Source organism: Microcaecilia unicolor, chromosome 6, assembly GCF_901765095.1.
Source record: "Microcaecilia unicolor chromosome 6, aMicUni1.1, whole genome shotgun sequence".
Taxonomy (NCBI): domain Eukaryota; kingdom Metazoa; phylum Chordata; class Amphibia; order Gymnophiona; family Siphonopidae; genus Microcaecilia; species Microcaecilia unicolor.
Genome location: NC_044036.1, coordinates 279,423,244 through 279,439,646, shown reverse-complemented (window position 1 = coordinate 279,439,646; position 16,403 = coordinate 279,423,244). Strand labels below are relative to the sequence as shown.

The 16,403-nt window shown below is 44.4% G+C and overlaps 1 protein-coding gene across 1 annotated transcript in view; it reads right to left on the bottom strand.

Moving 5' to 3' along the window:
- LOC115472745 (kelch-like protein 20) overlaps nt 1-16,403 on the bottom strand; it is a 61,690-nt gene that overhangs the window by 8,945 nt on the left and 36,342 nt on the right. The gene's annotated exons all lie outside the window — the stretch shown is intronic.

Genomic DNA, 16,403 nt, shown 5'->3' with positions numbered 1-16,403 from the left:
GGCAAAAGAGATTGGATCATGTTACACCTCCATTGATTAGTTTCTATTGGCTACCTATTAAAGCTCAAATTATTTAAGATTGCATGTAGGGTATATAAGATTTCTATGGTATATGCTCAGAATACTTATTTTCTTTATTTTCATTTCCATTATCTCCTATTTCATCATGTGCTATAGATTCAAGCCTTCTTTATTTTCCTTCATTTGTAAAAGTAAGATTTAAGAAATATCTATCAACATCATTTCCATATGATGCAGTTGCTAAGTGGTGTTCACTCCCAGTTGATATTAGAAAGATTAATTCTTTCCTACTATGTTGAAAACAATTGAAAGCTTTAAAAAAAATTCTGCTTTAGTGATAACAATCTTTTCTGGTATTTTCTTTCTTTTCATTATTGTATAATAGTTAAATCTTGTGTTATCTGCTTTGAATCTTTGACTGGGAGTTGGCGCACTACAAGCACTGTTACCATTACCATTACAAATGGACAGAAACTGCTTGAAGAAGAGTTAACAGAAGACAGGAAAGCAGAAAAGAGAAACTGGAACCAACATGCTGCAAAAATAAAATGTCCAGACAACAAAGGTAGAAAAGAATCATTTTATTTTGAATGTATTAAATGGAATATGTTAGCATTGGGAAATGTGCATAGTAAATGTCTTTGTATTATGTTCAGTAGTAAAGGAAATGCATTTCTGTTTTTATTTCCCTAGTGTTGCAGTACATGCCAAGTTTAACTTCTTGAGGTTCCCAGTTCAATTTTTGTGATCTCTTGTTCTGTATTTGGTGAGGTCTGTCGGTATGATAGTAATGGCAACTGGGAGATTGGAGGGGAGGCAGGGAAAAGAGGGGATCAGGAGGGCCCTCTCTTTTTATTTTCTGACCCTGGGTCCCAGCATGTTTAACACCAGCCCTGACCCTTGCTGTAACTGGTGGGGATCTCCAAGCATTGACATTCCCTTCTGCCAAGTTCTGCAGTGTGCAGTACCATCCTTGAGTCACCGACAACTACACATGCATGGGGTGTAGATATCGGTGACTCAGGGACATTGTTGCTGCCTGCTAAACTTGGTAAAAAGGAGTTCTGGCCACCTTTAGAGGAAGTTTTCAGTTGACAGAGCTTGGGGATCCTTATTAGCTAAAGTATTTGTATTTTGAGATGTGAGGTGCCAGGTGTCAGACTTGTGAGTTCTTGTACCAAGTAGAGCGCTGCTGAGCCCGGTACTCGGACCAGGTTCTGCTTGGTGGCCGGACAACCCTGGGTTGCACCTGCGCTGACCGCCGTTCCCCAAAAGTTGAGCCCCTAGGTGCAGGCAGCCTGCAGGGCAGGAGCAGGAAGCAGGGTGGTGAATGTAACGGCCAGACAGGCAGCAGGTAAGGAAGTAATCCAGAAACAGGCAATGTTAACAGGCAGGCAGCAGGCAGGGGAGTAATCCAGGTATAGGCAATGTCAATAGGCAAACAACAGGCAAGAGAGTAATCCAGGCACAGGTAAAGTCAATAGACAGGCAGCAGGTCAAGAGATTAATCCAGGTACGGGCAAAGTCAGTAGGCAGGCAGCAGGTCAAGAGATTAATCCAGGTACGGGCAAAGTCAGTAGGCAGGCAGCAGGTCAAGAGATTAATCCAGGTACGGGCAAAGTCAGTAGGTAGGCAGCAGGTCAAGAGAGTAATCCAGGCACAGGCAAAGTCAGCAATGAGGGACAAAGTAGAGAAGCAGCACACTACTGAGCAAGTAACACCTACCAAAGTAGAAGCCGAAGCATGGAGTCCAGGAAGAGCTCAGCTGATAAAGTGCTGGCATCTGACATCAGCAGGGACCAGCAGGGAGAAGGAGCACAGCCAAAGGACAAGAGCAGGGGAAGGAGGAACCAGAAGACCAATAGGAAAGAAGCAAGGGAAGCCAGGCAGAGAGAGAGCAGACTCAGGTGCGTGGAAGCAAAGCAATCAAGGAGCCTGGAAGCCAGGCAGAGAGAGAGCAGAACCAGGTGCATGGAAGCAAAGCAATCAAGAAGCCTGCAGCCAGAGAAGAACTGCACACACGTGGCTCAGGGCTGTGCCAGCCAAGTGTGCGTGTCGACAGGACCCCGCGCAGCCCGAGGACGCCGCTTGCATTGAGGTAGGGGACATGACACCAGGCGAGAGGTGAAGAGTGGGAGTAGGGCAGGGAAAATATTGTGCCCATGCAATTTGGGCTCAGGCCCACCCAAATTGGCTGTCTGGCTACACCACTGATTGAGAGAGGAAGGTATATTGGTATGAAGGAAAAGACAAGGGAATAGATACTTAGGTAAGAAGAGAAAGGATATGAGGTTGTGGGTGAACAGAGACAGACTCAGGTGGAGACTCTAGAATTGTGTGGAAGTTTACAGACTAAGAGTGGCCAGTTATTGGGAGTATAAGTGGGTACTCAGAGCTTGGGTGGGATTTATTCAAAACAGGTATAGCCCATTCAGTCTACCATTCTCAGTGGGGATTGTGAATGAGGACTCAGGGACTAGGAAGGATTGAAGAATGGGGATTTAGGGATTATATGTAGGAATGATGGGGACTAAGAAACTGAGCCGAAATAGGAAGGGCAATGAGGACCAGATAATTGAGGGCTGCGTGACTGAGTGCAGATAAATGGGGAAGGGAGACAATTTGAAGGATCTTGAGGGGTTGGAAAGCAGTTGAAAGGGACAAAGAGCTATGAAGAAGGTGAGACACAAAGAGGGGCATTTTCGAAAGGGACATCCAAGTTTTGATGAGGACGTCCTCGCAAAACGTCCCGATCCAGGGGCGGGAAAACCCGTATTTTCGAAACAAGATGGACGTCCATCTTTCATTTCGATAATACAGTCAGGGACGTCCAAATCCTGAAATTTGGTCGTCGCTAGACTTGGTCGTCTCTGATTTTCGGCAATAATGGAAACCAAGGACGTCCATCTCAGAAAAGACCAAATGCAAGACATTTGGTCATGGGAGGAGCCAGCATTTGTAGTGCACTGGTCCCCCTGACATGCCAGGACACCAACCGGGCACCCTAGGGGGCACTGCAGTGGACTTCATAAATTGCTCCCAGGTACATAGCTCCCTTACCTTGTGTGCTGAGCCCCCCAAACTCCCCCCAAATCTCACTACCCACAACTGTACATCACTACCATAGCCCGTGCGGGTGAAGGGGGCAACTAGATGTGGGTACAGTGGGTTTGTGGTGGGTTTTGGAGGGCTTGCTGTTTCCTCCACAAATGTAACAGGTAGGGGGGTGGGCCTGGGTCCGCCTGCCTGAAGTGCACTGCACCCACTAAAACTGCTCCAGGGACCTGCATACTGCTGTGTTGGAGCTGAGTATGACATCTGAGGCTGGCACAAAATATTTTGAAAGATATTTTTTGAGGGTGGGAGGGGGTTAGTGAACACTGGGGGAGTAAGGGAAGGTCATCCTTGATTCTCTCCTGTGGTCATCTGGTCATTTCGGGCACCTTTTTGTACCTTGGTCGTAAGAAAAACATGACCAGGTAAAGTCGTCCAAGTGTTCGTCAGGGACATCCTTGTTTCTTTTGATTATGGGTCGAGGACGTCCAAGTGTTAGGCATGCTGAAGTCCCGCGTTCGCTATGCCTCCGATATGCCCCCTTGAACTTTGGCTGTCCCTGCGACAGAAAGTAGTTGGGGATGTCCAAAATCGGCTTTCGATTATACCGATTTGGATGACCCTGTGAGAAGGACGTCCATCTTCTGATTTATGTCGAAAGATGGGCGTCCTTCTCTTTCGAAAATGAGCCCAAAAGGGGACAGATGTTTGAAGAAGGTGAGAGAGAGAGAGAAATGGGAAGAGATTAAAGGTGGAATGGGAGCCATAGTGGAGAGGGCATGAGAGTCAGGGAAGGAGCTGTGGCTGGTACATGGAGGAGATGCAGACAAAAGGTAGATGAAGCTGAGGCAGGAATGCACACAGTGGATGGAAAAGTGGGACTAGAAACTGGGAGAAAGATGGGGGAATAGGAGGCTAATCGAGGAATGAGATAGAGGTGGGGAATAGGAGAACTAGGGAAGTAGGTAAAAGGTGAAAAGTGTGACTGCACACTGGAGGTGGGAGAAGATGGGAAGAAATCTATCTCTTTTTTTTTTTTAAGCAGACCAGAAAAATAGAGAAAAAAAGATGAAGCAGAAAGATCAACAGCAGAGAAAGAGATATAGGGGAGAAAGGGAAGAAGAGAGAAAGTGAGGAAATAAAAAATGGAAATGAGAATCTGGACGTGGACTTAGGAGAAAACCAACAAGAAAAAGTGGAAAAGAGTGACCAGGACCAACCCAAATGAAAAAATAAAATGACCGTACGTTGGGCCATTCACACAGTATGAACCCTGACATACCTCAAGACTGGCTCCAAGATGGGGCACAAAAATTAAAACTTGGATCGGTGTGCCACACCTTCTTGAGGAAAGGCTAAAGTGACTAGGGCTCTTCAGCTTGGAGAAGAGATGGCTGAAGGGAGATATGATAGAGGTCTATAAGGGGCACACAGTAAAGCTACTAAGTAGTAAATGTAAGACAAACCAGAGAAAATATTTCTTCACTAAACATGTAATTAAACTTTGGAATTCATTGCCAGAGAATTTGGTAAAAGCAGTTTTGTGGATAATTTCCTAAAAGAAAAGTCCATAAGCCATTATTAAGATGGACTTGGGAAAATCCACTGCTTATTTCTAGGATAAGGCAGCATAAAATCAGTTTTACTGTTCTGGGATCTTGCCAGGTACTTGTGACCTGAATTGGCCACTGATGGAAACAGGATACTAGGTTTGATGGATCTTCAGTCTGCCCCAGTATGGCAGCGCTTATGTTCTTGTCAGCTGGCCCTGGTTACCACAGCACCTACACTCTGCAGGAAAAGGATTTGCATTACTTAAAACAAATAGAAGTTTTATGTCTTTCTAATCTGACTGTCATATTGGTGTTTTTAACATTTTGAGCCAGATTTTGGGAATCTTCAATGCCAGCTATGTGCTGGAAGATGGAGAGAGATTGCCATCTGTGCATCCCTAGGACGTGTAGTGGTGACAGAGTTCATTCCGTGCCTGGTGTAGATCCGATGGCAATTTTCCAAAAATCCTGCCTGTGGATACAGTTAATTATAAAGTTGATCAAATTCTCCCATGGATACGAATTAACTTATGGCAATGATTGAACCGAGCAGGAAGGGCAGCGGCACAAACACAAAGCTTTCGCTTCCAGGAAGCTGTGTTTTGCTAAAGCAACATTTAAGCTGGATGATGGGGTTTGACAAAGAGCCTCCCCCTCAAACCTGATTTCCAAAGGAACTTATAGACCTTATATGGTCGGTGCTATTCACTTTCCTAAGGTTTTGCCCCAGGAGATGGCACATGGGAGAACATGTAACTATGAAAAAAAGCTAATAATGTTTTAATAATAGCCTATATATTTTTAGTAAGGCAAAGCTATTAAGTCTCTGTGCTTAACAATTACAAGATGGATGGGGGAGTTTTCCTCGTGTTATGTGCAAGCTGCTATCAGCAGGAGGAGAAGCAGTGCACACAGGGAGTTGTTAATGAAAGGGCTAAAGCAAAAGAAATAATGTTTTCAAGGCGATTAATTTTTGTCCCCAGATACTTTAGCAATGCTCTTCATGCTCAAGAAATCACTTTTAAAACTTTGCTATTTGAACTATGACTATTTATTTGTTTTGTTTGAGTTAGCAATTCACATCTACAACTATAAACGAAAGGAAACATTCAACCACCATAAAAGCAATGTTACCATCGGGGCGTAGCCAGACAGCAGATTTTGGGTGGGCCTAGGCAAGAAGTGGGTGGGCACCAGTAGCTACGCCACTGGTTAACAGCAAAATCTTAAAAGTCAAGAAGGCCTTACAAAGTTATTCATTCAAATACTTACTAAAAAGATACATTTTCAATCCTTTATGAAATTGTAAGTTATTAGAAAGCATACGAACTTGTGATGTGGATGTGGTGACATCTTCATCTTCTTTGAACATGTGAACAGTGAAGCCTCCTTTACCACAGAACCTTTGTGCGCATGTCCGGCAGGCTTTCCCTGATTAGCGCACAAGTTCTGCGCACTTTCAATTTGCATCTCAATAGGTTACCACGTAACCCTGGAATACTTTCTCATTAATCTCATTGTAGAAGCTACACACGCCATCAAGCACAGCTCGACCTCGTGATTTTCAGCACTGGCCCCTCAAACCCCTGAAAGCTGGAATAAATCTTGCTACAGTTCAGTCTCGATGATCCGACCTTTGCTGATCTGACCATCTGGCATATCTGACAGACCCCCGGTGACGGCACGCGGGTTTCTCTTTCTATTTCCGAACCCGGGACCCTACTTTTACCACCATTGTGAGCGGGGACCCTGCTTTTACTGCCTTTGTTCCTGCATTGTTTGAGGTGGTTCCATTGTTCTATGTATTATCCGACAACAGGTCCGGCCCGTGTAGGTCGGATAAATTGAGACTTTACTGTAGAATTTTCACATTGATTGTAAGTTCCTCTAGATCTGTTCAGGACTCCAGTATTATTTACTTGAAGGGCATTGGGTGGGGCACTTGGAATTAACATCTCTGCCCTGCCCTTGGTTTTTGTTGTTTTGAATTAAACATCCAGGTTAAAATGTTGGTATTAACATCAATCTCTCGGATTGGTCTTAACATCCCATGCACTAGTGAACCACAAGGAATAATCAAAAATATCAGCTGCGGAAGTACTTTGAATGTATCTCTGGGTATCTGAGGCAGGTAAGATAAGAAAGAGAGGTGGCACCTCAGTTAGGGTTACCATATTTGCCCTAAGAAAAAAGAGGACACATACCCCGCCCCCTGCCACACCCCTTCCCCGCCCCAACCCCGCCCCACCCCGCCCCGCCCCCCTATGCAAGACTTCAATGGAAGCCTCGCAGCAATTTTGAAGCGGCACAGGGAGCAAGACAGTCTGTAGGTGTGCCAGGCAGGAAAGAGGGGCCTCTTTTCTGCCCTGAAGTGGTCACTTGACCACCAGGGCACCACAGTAAGGTAAAGGAGAGGAGGGGAGGATAGGACACCGCCCAGCTGTCTGCCCTCCAGCCTGCCCGTTCATCCGCAAATCTGGCAAACGGGCAGGCTGGCAAAACCCAGCCGGATGCCTGGCTGTGTTCTCAAAAAGTGGACATGTCCAGGTAAAACTGGACATATGGCTGCTCATTTTCAAAGCACATAGACTTACAAAGTTCCATAATAACATACGTAACCTTGTAAGTCTATGTGCTTTGAAAATGAGCCTCATGGTAACCCTACCAGGGAGAGCCACGATTTTATGTCAGTTTTCAAGTTTTTGAACAACTGTTTGCCCCCATTTGCATGGACAAAAAAAACCCACAAGAAAATGGAGGTAGACCAATAACGTTGAAACACAAGGGTTCGGCTTTAATTGACATCTAAAAGCACAACAAACAGTAATGTTTAACGCAGGATTGAATGAGTCCAAACAAAAATAACAATTGTGGCACCATTTAACCAACCATGGAATGGTGACTTTAAAAGAATGCAGCAGTATATCAACTGCACAGGAACAAATGAAGTGTAAAACAGAGACCTGCATGGGAACGGGATTCCAGCGGGGATGGAAGCAGTTCTGCGGGGATCCCGTGAGGACAGAAGCAGTTCCTGTGGGGTTCCCGTGGATAAAGAGGCTAGGGCTCTTCACCTTGGAAAAGAGACAGCTGAGGGGAGGTATGATAGAGGTCTATGAAATAATGAGTGGAGAGGAATGAGTAGATATGAATTGCTTGTTTACTATTTCCAAAAATACAAGGCCTAGGGGATCATATGCAATGAGTAGTAAATTTAAAACAAACTGGAGAAAATATTTCTTCACTCAACGTGTAATTAAATTCTGGAATTTGTTGCCAGAGAGTGTGTGGTAAAACAGTTAGCTTGCAGGGTTTTAAAAGGTTTCAATAATTTCCTAAAAGAAAAGCCCAACTGTGCCCAGAGTTAATGGAATACCCGTCCCACGGGTGTTCCGTGTCCAGAATATGAATCATGTGTGTAAGATCTAGAAAACAATGAAAAAAATGGGTTTAAAAAACTCCTGTCATCACTGCTTTAGAAATATACAGAGCTCAAGGTGGGGCACACGACAGAAAGAGCAGACTACAGCACACAACTGTCAGCCCACCCTGACACACATACCTTTTTCCTCTTCAGCCAGAAGCAAACACACACCAAAGGGATAGAAGGACAGTGATTGCTTCTTGCTGGTGTATTCTATTTATCCCACTCACAGACATAAGCTACATCCACTGTGCAGCTAAGAGACAGAAGAACTAGGGTGAGGAAAGCATGAGTGCTGAGTTGGTACTGCCTGGCAGGTGAAAGCCATTCTTAACATGGATTGGACTTACTTGGGAAAATCCACTTCTTATTTCTAGGCTAATGCAGCATTGGGGGTGCTGAATTTTTTTTTTTTTACAGGTGATGCAGCATTCCCCTCCCTCCCCTCCCAGTTCCAGTCCCCGTCCTTCCCAGTTCTAGGCCCACCCTCCCTCCCTCTGAGTTCCACAGCCCCCCCTCTCCCCCTCTCCAAGTTCCAGGCCCCTCCTGCCCCCTCTCTCCCTCCCTTCTTCAAGTTCCAGGGTCTCTCCCGCCCCCTGCCCCTCCCCCCTCCAAATTATACTACCGGTACTACTACAACAAATCATTTCTACAGGGTCTCTCCCTCCCCCTCCCTCCAAATTAGTACTACTACTACTACAACAAATCATTTCTATAGCGCTAAAGCCAGGTCATCATTGTCGATCTAGTTATTATCTTACCTCCTTGGCTCACTAGCTCAGGTTGCGGCAGCTAAAGAACAGCAAGGCAGGGCCAGGGCACACACAGACAGACCTCACCAGACCGTCCAGACGCTGCAGCCTGCTGCCTGCCTGGCTCGTCCGTCGTCGACTCAGTCAGTTATGGCGGCAGCTGCAGGCGGAGAAGGCGGCAAACTGCAGTAGCAGCGGCGTGCGTGCAGGATCATCACGTCATCAGCTGATGCTGATCAGCAGGCAGGCGCTGGCTGGCCAGCATGCACACGGTGCCGCCGCGCATGCATCAGAGAAGTCAGGTCACGGTGGGTGACGGGGGGTCGGACTCGGAGATGATGGGGAGATTAGACGACAGGTCATGTGATGACCCCGGCGACGGGAAACCTGGACAAATCTAGGAACTACTGAAATCCGCCCGGACTCCCGACGGCACCCTCAAAAGAGGACATGTCCGGGGAAATCCAGACGAATGGTAACCCTGACCTCAGTTGTTAGGGCCTGTATGTTATCAGGCTTGGGTTTTGGGGAGGGGGAGGGGAGGTGTTAGACCTTTTGAGCCGAGGCTTTTGGTGGGTGGTGACAATGGGATCGGTGCTATATGGTGGGAGTTGCATCTCTTCACGCTGCAGTTGGGATTGTAGAAAGGGGTGGGGGTGAGAGAAGTGTCTGTGACAGGAAAGGCCAAATGAAGGGTGACTTTCGCCTTTATTAAACTAGAAGGAAGGGAGGGAGGAAACCCAGCGGGGTCAGCAGTCTGCAGAACAGTTACTCTGTGACTTTTTTGTTGTTGTTGGCGTGCAACCCTCTTTCGCACGCTGCAGTTGGGATTGTAGAAAGGGGTGGGGGTGAGAGAAGTGTCTGTGACAGGAAAGGCCAAATGAAGGGTGACTTTCGCCTTTATTAAACTAGAAGGAAGGGAGGGAGGAAACCCAGCGGGGTCAGCAGTCTGCAGAACAGTTACTCTGTGACTTTTTTGTTGTTGTTGGCGTGCAACCCTCTTTCGGTACCACGAGCAGGATTCAGGCCCTGCTGATCAGGAATGTAAAGCAGAGGTGTGCACACCCGTGAAGCTCCTTTGCTCCGGAGTGCACAAAGAATCGCTCTGGGTTCCTGTCACATGGTAAATCCCATCTCACAATCTGCCTTTGTGCCGCTTGCGTTCCACAAGTTGCAATTTGTTTCCTCCAATGAGGGATTTAAAAATACAGAAAGTAAGCCCTCAGTTGAAGAAGCCTTAGGTGATGCATTGGGGAGGTTTCAGCCAAACGCTTGGAATCTATTGAAGATTGAAGCCGTCACGTTTGGTGCTGTGTCAGTATTTCCAAAGTGTCAGGCTTGTGCTAAACATCTCCTTTGTGCAGAGGCTGCCACGTGCCCAATATTTATTTATTTACGTATAGTATCTGATATCAGCGGATGCAATTTTTTTTCACTCTGGATTTCCATTATCCCTTCTCTTTTGTATTGATTGTTCTGTTCCTTTTTACTTAATCTTGCGTTTCTGTAAAATGCAGTGCCGGGAGCTGTAGTGTTGCAACGGCGAGCGTAAAAGCAACAAGCAGCAAGGCTCGACTCCGTCCTTCGCTTCCTGCCCTCTCTCTGCGTCCCGCCTTCCTCTGATGTCATTTCCTTTCGGGCAGGCGGGATGCTGAGAGGGCAGGAAGCGAAGGACGGAGTCGAGCCTTGCTGCTTGTTGCTTTTACGCGCGCCCGCTCGCCGCTGCGGGCAAGAAGACTAAGTCGTCATCGTCATGGAACGTCGCAAAAGACTGGGTGGGCCTAGGCCCACCCAGGCCCACCCGTAGCTAAGCCCCTGGTTACCATATTAATTAACCCAGCTCTTCACTGCCCCATTAGCTCTCTACCAATAAACCTGGCTCCAAAGTCATGCCTTTTGCCAGCTTGAAACCACTGGAGGTCATCTTTCTTCCTGATGCGCCCCATGATGGAAAAGGCTCTTTATCTTAAAAATTGTGACCAGCCTTCTTTAACTCTAGGTACAATCAGGAGATTGTCCTGAGCAGAGCATAAATTGAGACCCGGAGTATATATATAACACAACAAATACTGAGGGGTCCAATCCCATTCTAAAATTTAAACAAGGAGGTCAAAAACTTAAAGCCACCTCTCTGTTCAACTGGAAACCACTGTGGTTTTTCCCAGCACTGCAGTCCCAAACTCCTAATAGAATGTATTTCTCCTATCCGGAACTGGTAAACACCACTTACGGAACTATGTAAGCCACATTGAGCCTGCAAATAGGTGGGAAAATGTGGGATACAAATGTGATAATAAATAAATAGAAGAGCAGCAGTATTTTGGAGTAACTGTAGTGTATTCTCATAATCCACTACCATCAAGATAATGCTTGCACTGCACTACTTAACCTCTCTGGTGTAAGGAATGTCTTCAGTTGCTTATTCAAATGCAGTTGGTAGAATACTCCCTGAACTAACCTGGAGATCGGACTGTCAGCATGGCATTGTTCTGTTCTGGGCCTAACCTGGACGTTAAGACTCAGTATAGCTATTCTTATGTTCTTAACTTCCAAGAACATAAGAATAGCCATACTGAGTCAGACTAATGGTCCATCTAGCCCAGTATCCTGCTACCAACAGTGGACAATCCAAGTCACAAGTACCTGGCAAAAACCCAATTAGGAGCAACATTCTATGCTACCAATCCTGGGGCAAGCAGCAGCTTCCCCATGTCCTTTCCCATCTCAATAACAAACTATAGACTTTTCCTCCAGGAATTTATCCAAACCTTTTTTAAACTTAGATATGTTAACCACTGTTACTACATCCTCTGGCAGTGAGTTCCACTCGTTCCAATAGTTTAACTATTCTTTGAGAGAAAAAAATATTTCCTCTTACTTGTTTTAAAAGTATTTCAATGTAATTTCATTGAGTTTTCCCTGGTCTTTGTACTTTGTACCCAGAGAGTTCGCTTCACTAGTCATCAAATGTTACCCCAAGATCGAACTATACCCCTAAATTTCTGACAGAAACCTTGATTGGCATTTGGTCGCCAGTGCAACAAACCCTTCAGTTTACAGACATTCAACTTCAACTTATTTTTCTGCAACCAAAAAGTGTCAGCTTCCAATTGCTTGTTAATCTTCTTAGGATCCCTACCCTTACTAATAAATAGGTATATGTTGTCTCACTTTTGTATTACATCCTATATAATAATTTGCACCTTCAATGGCAATAGTTTGCAAATATGGCAAGCCAGATCTGTTCATTACTATGACCTGCAACCCAAGATGGGAAGAAATTACTCAAAATCTAAAAAAAAAGGTCAGGCACCAGAGTTTCGACCTGACTTATTGGCAAGGGTGTTTCATTTAAAACTAAAAGAGTTACTACACGATATATGCAAAAAACACATACTTGGTATGGCTCTTGCAAAAATTAATGTCATTGAATTTCAAAAGCGTGGTTTACCTCATGCTCATATATTAATTATCATGAAAGAGGAACACAAGCCGACAAGAAAGGAAATAATTGACAAAATCGTATGTGCTGAAATTCCTGAAATAAACAACTTTCCACGTCTCCGTGCAACAGTTGCTAAACATATGATACATGGTCCATGCAGTGACCATAACTTCAATTTTCCCTGCATGCTTAATGGGAAGTGCTCTAAACAGTTTCCAAAACCATTCCAAAATGGAACTATTGAGAACTGTGACAGATATCCTAAATACCGCAGAAGGGATAATGGCATCGGTACACTCTTAAATAGAAAATTCATTAATAACAATTGGGTAGTCCCTTATAACCCTTACTTACTTTTAAAGTACAATTCCCATATAAACGTAGAAGTATGCGCTTCTATTAAATGTGTCAAGTACATCTATTAAAAGTGTCAAGTACCTCTTTAAATATGTCTATAAAGGACACGATTGTGCCAATGTGGTTACTACAGAGCACCAAACTTTAGAACATGATGAAATTAAAACGTTTACTGACTCTAGATATGTTAGTGCTCCCGAAGCTGCATGGCGATTAAATGGTTTTGAAATGCATCACCAATCACATACTATCCAGAGATTGGAAGTACACTTACCAGATCAACAAAGCATTGTTTTTCACCCTAACAAAGTTGAGGCTGCAGTACAAAGAGCCAGAACCAGGGACACCACTTTAACAGTGTGGTTTAAACTTAATGCAGAAAACAATCCTCCAAGACCATTTTGTATGTAGATATTCCTATGTACTAGACTTTCGACAAAAGAGAACGAAAGTGGAAATGTAGAAAAGCAGGATGTGACAAAACAATTGGGAGCATGTATGCAGTTCATTTTTCAGCAGACCCTGAGCATTACTGTTTAAGGCTAATTTTACTACACAAACCAGGGGCTAAGTCCTTTGAAGACTTAAAAACAGTTGCATATGTTCTTTATAATACATTTCAAGATGCAGCCAAGAAAATGGGGCTAATTGACGATGAAGCTCTGTGGGAGAACACCTTAGACGATGCACTCACATGCAGCATGCTACGGCAAATCAGACACCTTTTTGCATACATTTGTGTTTTTACCGTTCCATCAAATGCTTTCCAAATTTTCCAAAAATACAAACTTAATATGACACAAGATTTTCAACACATCCATGGTTGCAAAGGTGATTGCTCGATTTGTGAACAATTGTGCCTTCAGAAAATCCAAGATGTTCTGACTACACATGGCAAAAAACTCTTTGGTTTACCAACAGTCATCCACAGAATAGAAGATCCTAAACTTCCCTTCAATGTTGGAGATGAAAAGCAGAAAGCTGAACAAATGGTAGAAAAACTAAATAATGAGCAAAGGGAAGCATTTCATACTATACTTTCTGCCGGCAATACAAAAAACATAACCCACACATGCTTCTTCCTAGATGGTCCTGCTGGAAGTGGAAGAACGTATACGTATAATACTATATCCTGAGCTCCATCCGAGGAGATGGAGGAATTGTACTACCTGTTGCTTCTACAGGAATTGCTGCAAATCTCATTCCAGGAGAACAAACTTATCATTCACAGTTTAAGTTACCTGTTCCTCTACTGGAAACGTCAACATCAAGTATCAGATTAACATCAAATGATGCTTCCATCATTAGAGATGCTAAAATCCTTATTTGGGATGAATCAACTATGGCACCCAGTATGGCACTTACTGCTGTAGATAGAATCCTCAAAGACATCATGAACAATCAGAAACCATTTGGCGCCCCCTCCAAAGGGACACCACCTTGTAAGTGGTGGAGGGACTTCCGTGTTTCAGTGACTCAGAGGGCTATGCTGAAGGGTTACCCATATCAGACAGGCCTCTGAGGAGAAACCAGACAAAGAGTGTCCCAAACTGGAGGATCCAAGATGGCATCGAGGGAGGATGTACGTTAGTTGAGTTCCCGTTTTACACCAGAATACCTGAAGAAGTAGGCGCACTCCCCAGAGAATGGGGAAGAAGAAAGGCAAAGCCGTGGTGTTGCCCTCCTCAAACACGGCTGGGGTTCCCACCACTTCTCAGTCTACTTTGGAGAGATTCGGGGTCATAACGTCGGGGATATTGGTTCCTGCTTCGGGGAACAGCAAGGCTTTATTGCCGAATCTCAGTGGAGAGGGAGTGACTTTGAGTCCCCCTGTTGGCATGACCTCTCCAAGACCTGGAAACAGTAATGCTTCGCTATGGATGTCGACAGTGGAAACGCCCGAAGTGGGTTAGGATTTTCACGCGATCCGAGGAGGTCCTGGAGCAGCATTGAGTCTGGATAATAAACCAACTGGAGGATTGGAGAGTGAGCTCTTCCCCTCGAAGATATCTGGAGCAGTTTCTATGGAGAAATTGGACCTGGTGAAGCCACACAATGGACGCACTATGGGAAGTGCTGCAGAGTGTGAATAACTCTCTTCTTCAGATGTCAAAAATTTTTTAGGAATAAATATGTGATTATATCAATACTTATCTAACAAAGTGGAAGTCCAAGATAAAAAATAAAGACTTTGATTTCAGAAATGGTTTCTCTATGAAAATCAGTTAATCTGGTAATGAAGGACCATTTATGTTTCTTGTAAAAAATTGGAACTTCTGGAGAACCAATTAAGGAAAAATAACTTGAGAAAGATAAATTTTCCTAAAATACCCTGTATATAGAGTTATATTATTAGTGACTTTTGCCTTTGATTTAGATAGGAACAATGTTTTGAAATTGTATTTCCGACATATGGCTGATAGTTTTTTTGGGTTCAAAAATAAATATATTTCCTGACATATCAAGGGAATCGCAGACTAGGAGATGTGAACTCTTGGCTTTTAAGCCAAGAATCATTGCCCCAGGTGGGACCTTCCTAGAGCGATTCCCTAGTAAGTGTTTTATTTCCTGATTACTTATTTGTTGAACCCAGGAAATTACAAGAGTTTGTGGAGTTAAAAGAACAGATGAAGAACCCTCTGCAGCAACTTCCTTTAAGTTACCACTGTACCGGCTGCAATTACCGATTAACCTTCCTCCCTCAGAAAATATGAATTGTAAGATTAACCATTCCGTGTTTTTCTTATTTTCTTTGAGATTGTTTTCCTGATCTTGGATCTCCCAATTGTGGACAATAATGTGGACTAACAAAGATGATATTTTTCCTTAATGTTTGTTTTAATTGATATTTTCTCTTTTCTTTTCCATTTATGTATTGGACATAAATGTAATATAAAATGAATAAAAAAAAAAAGAAACCATTTGGCGGGAAAGTTCTTCTCCTTGATGGAGATTTTTGACAAACTCTACCAGTGGTACCACATGGTGATTGAGCTCACATTATTGAAGCCAGTATTAAGTTAAATAAACTATGGAAAAAATTTGAAATACTAAAATTAAACAACAATGTCCACTCTGTAGACCCAGATTACAACAACTGGCTTATTGCTTTAGCAGATGGAAATCTTCCATGTCCAGACGGTTTCAAAGATATTATCGAAATCCCACAGAAGCACATTTGCGATGGCGATATAGTTAATGCCATTTTTGGAGAAAAAATTACCGCAGATACTGTTTACAACTTTGCTAAAAAGGCTATTCTTTGCCCAAAAAATGCACATGTTGACAAGATAAATGAGGCTGTTCTAAATATTTTAGAAGGTGAGACAATTACTTATTTAAGTTCAGACTCCATTCATGACTCCAATGATGAGGAACATCAGTTATATCCAGGGGCGTATCTGGACTCTGGCAGTAGGGGGGCCAGGGCCAGAGGGAGGGGGCACATTTAGCCCCCCCCCCCCGGCCCCACGACCCCCCCCCCCGCCATTGCCAGAGCCCCCCCCCGCCACCAACGACTCTCTCCACCTCCTCTCCCGCCGCCAACCCTCTCCCGCTGACGTTGTTTACCTTTGCTGGCGGGGACCCCAACCCCCGCTAGCCGAGGTCCGCTTCCGCCTGCTTTTAAAAATAATTCTTCAGCTGGCGGGGGACCCCAACCCCCGCCAGCCGCCGAGGTCTTCAAAGTTCTTGTTCGTCGTCCTCCTCCGTGGCCATGCTGTATGCTGCTGATTCGGAGTCTGTCTGACGTCGCACCACGTTGTAACGGAACTCGCTTAATAGTGAAAGACTTGAAA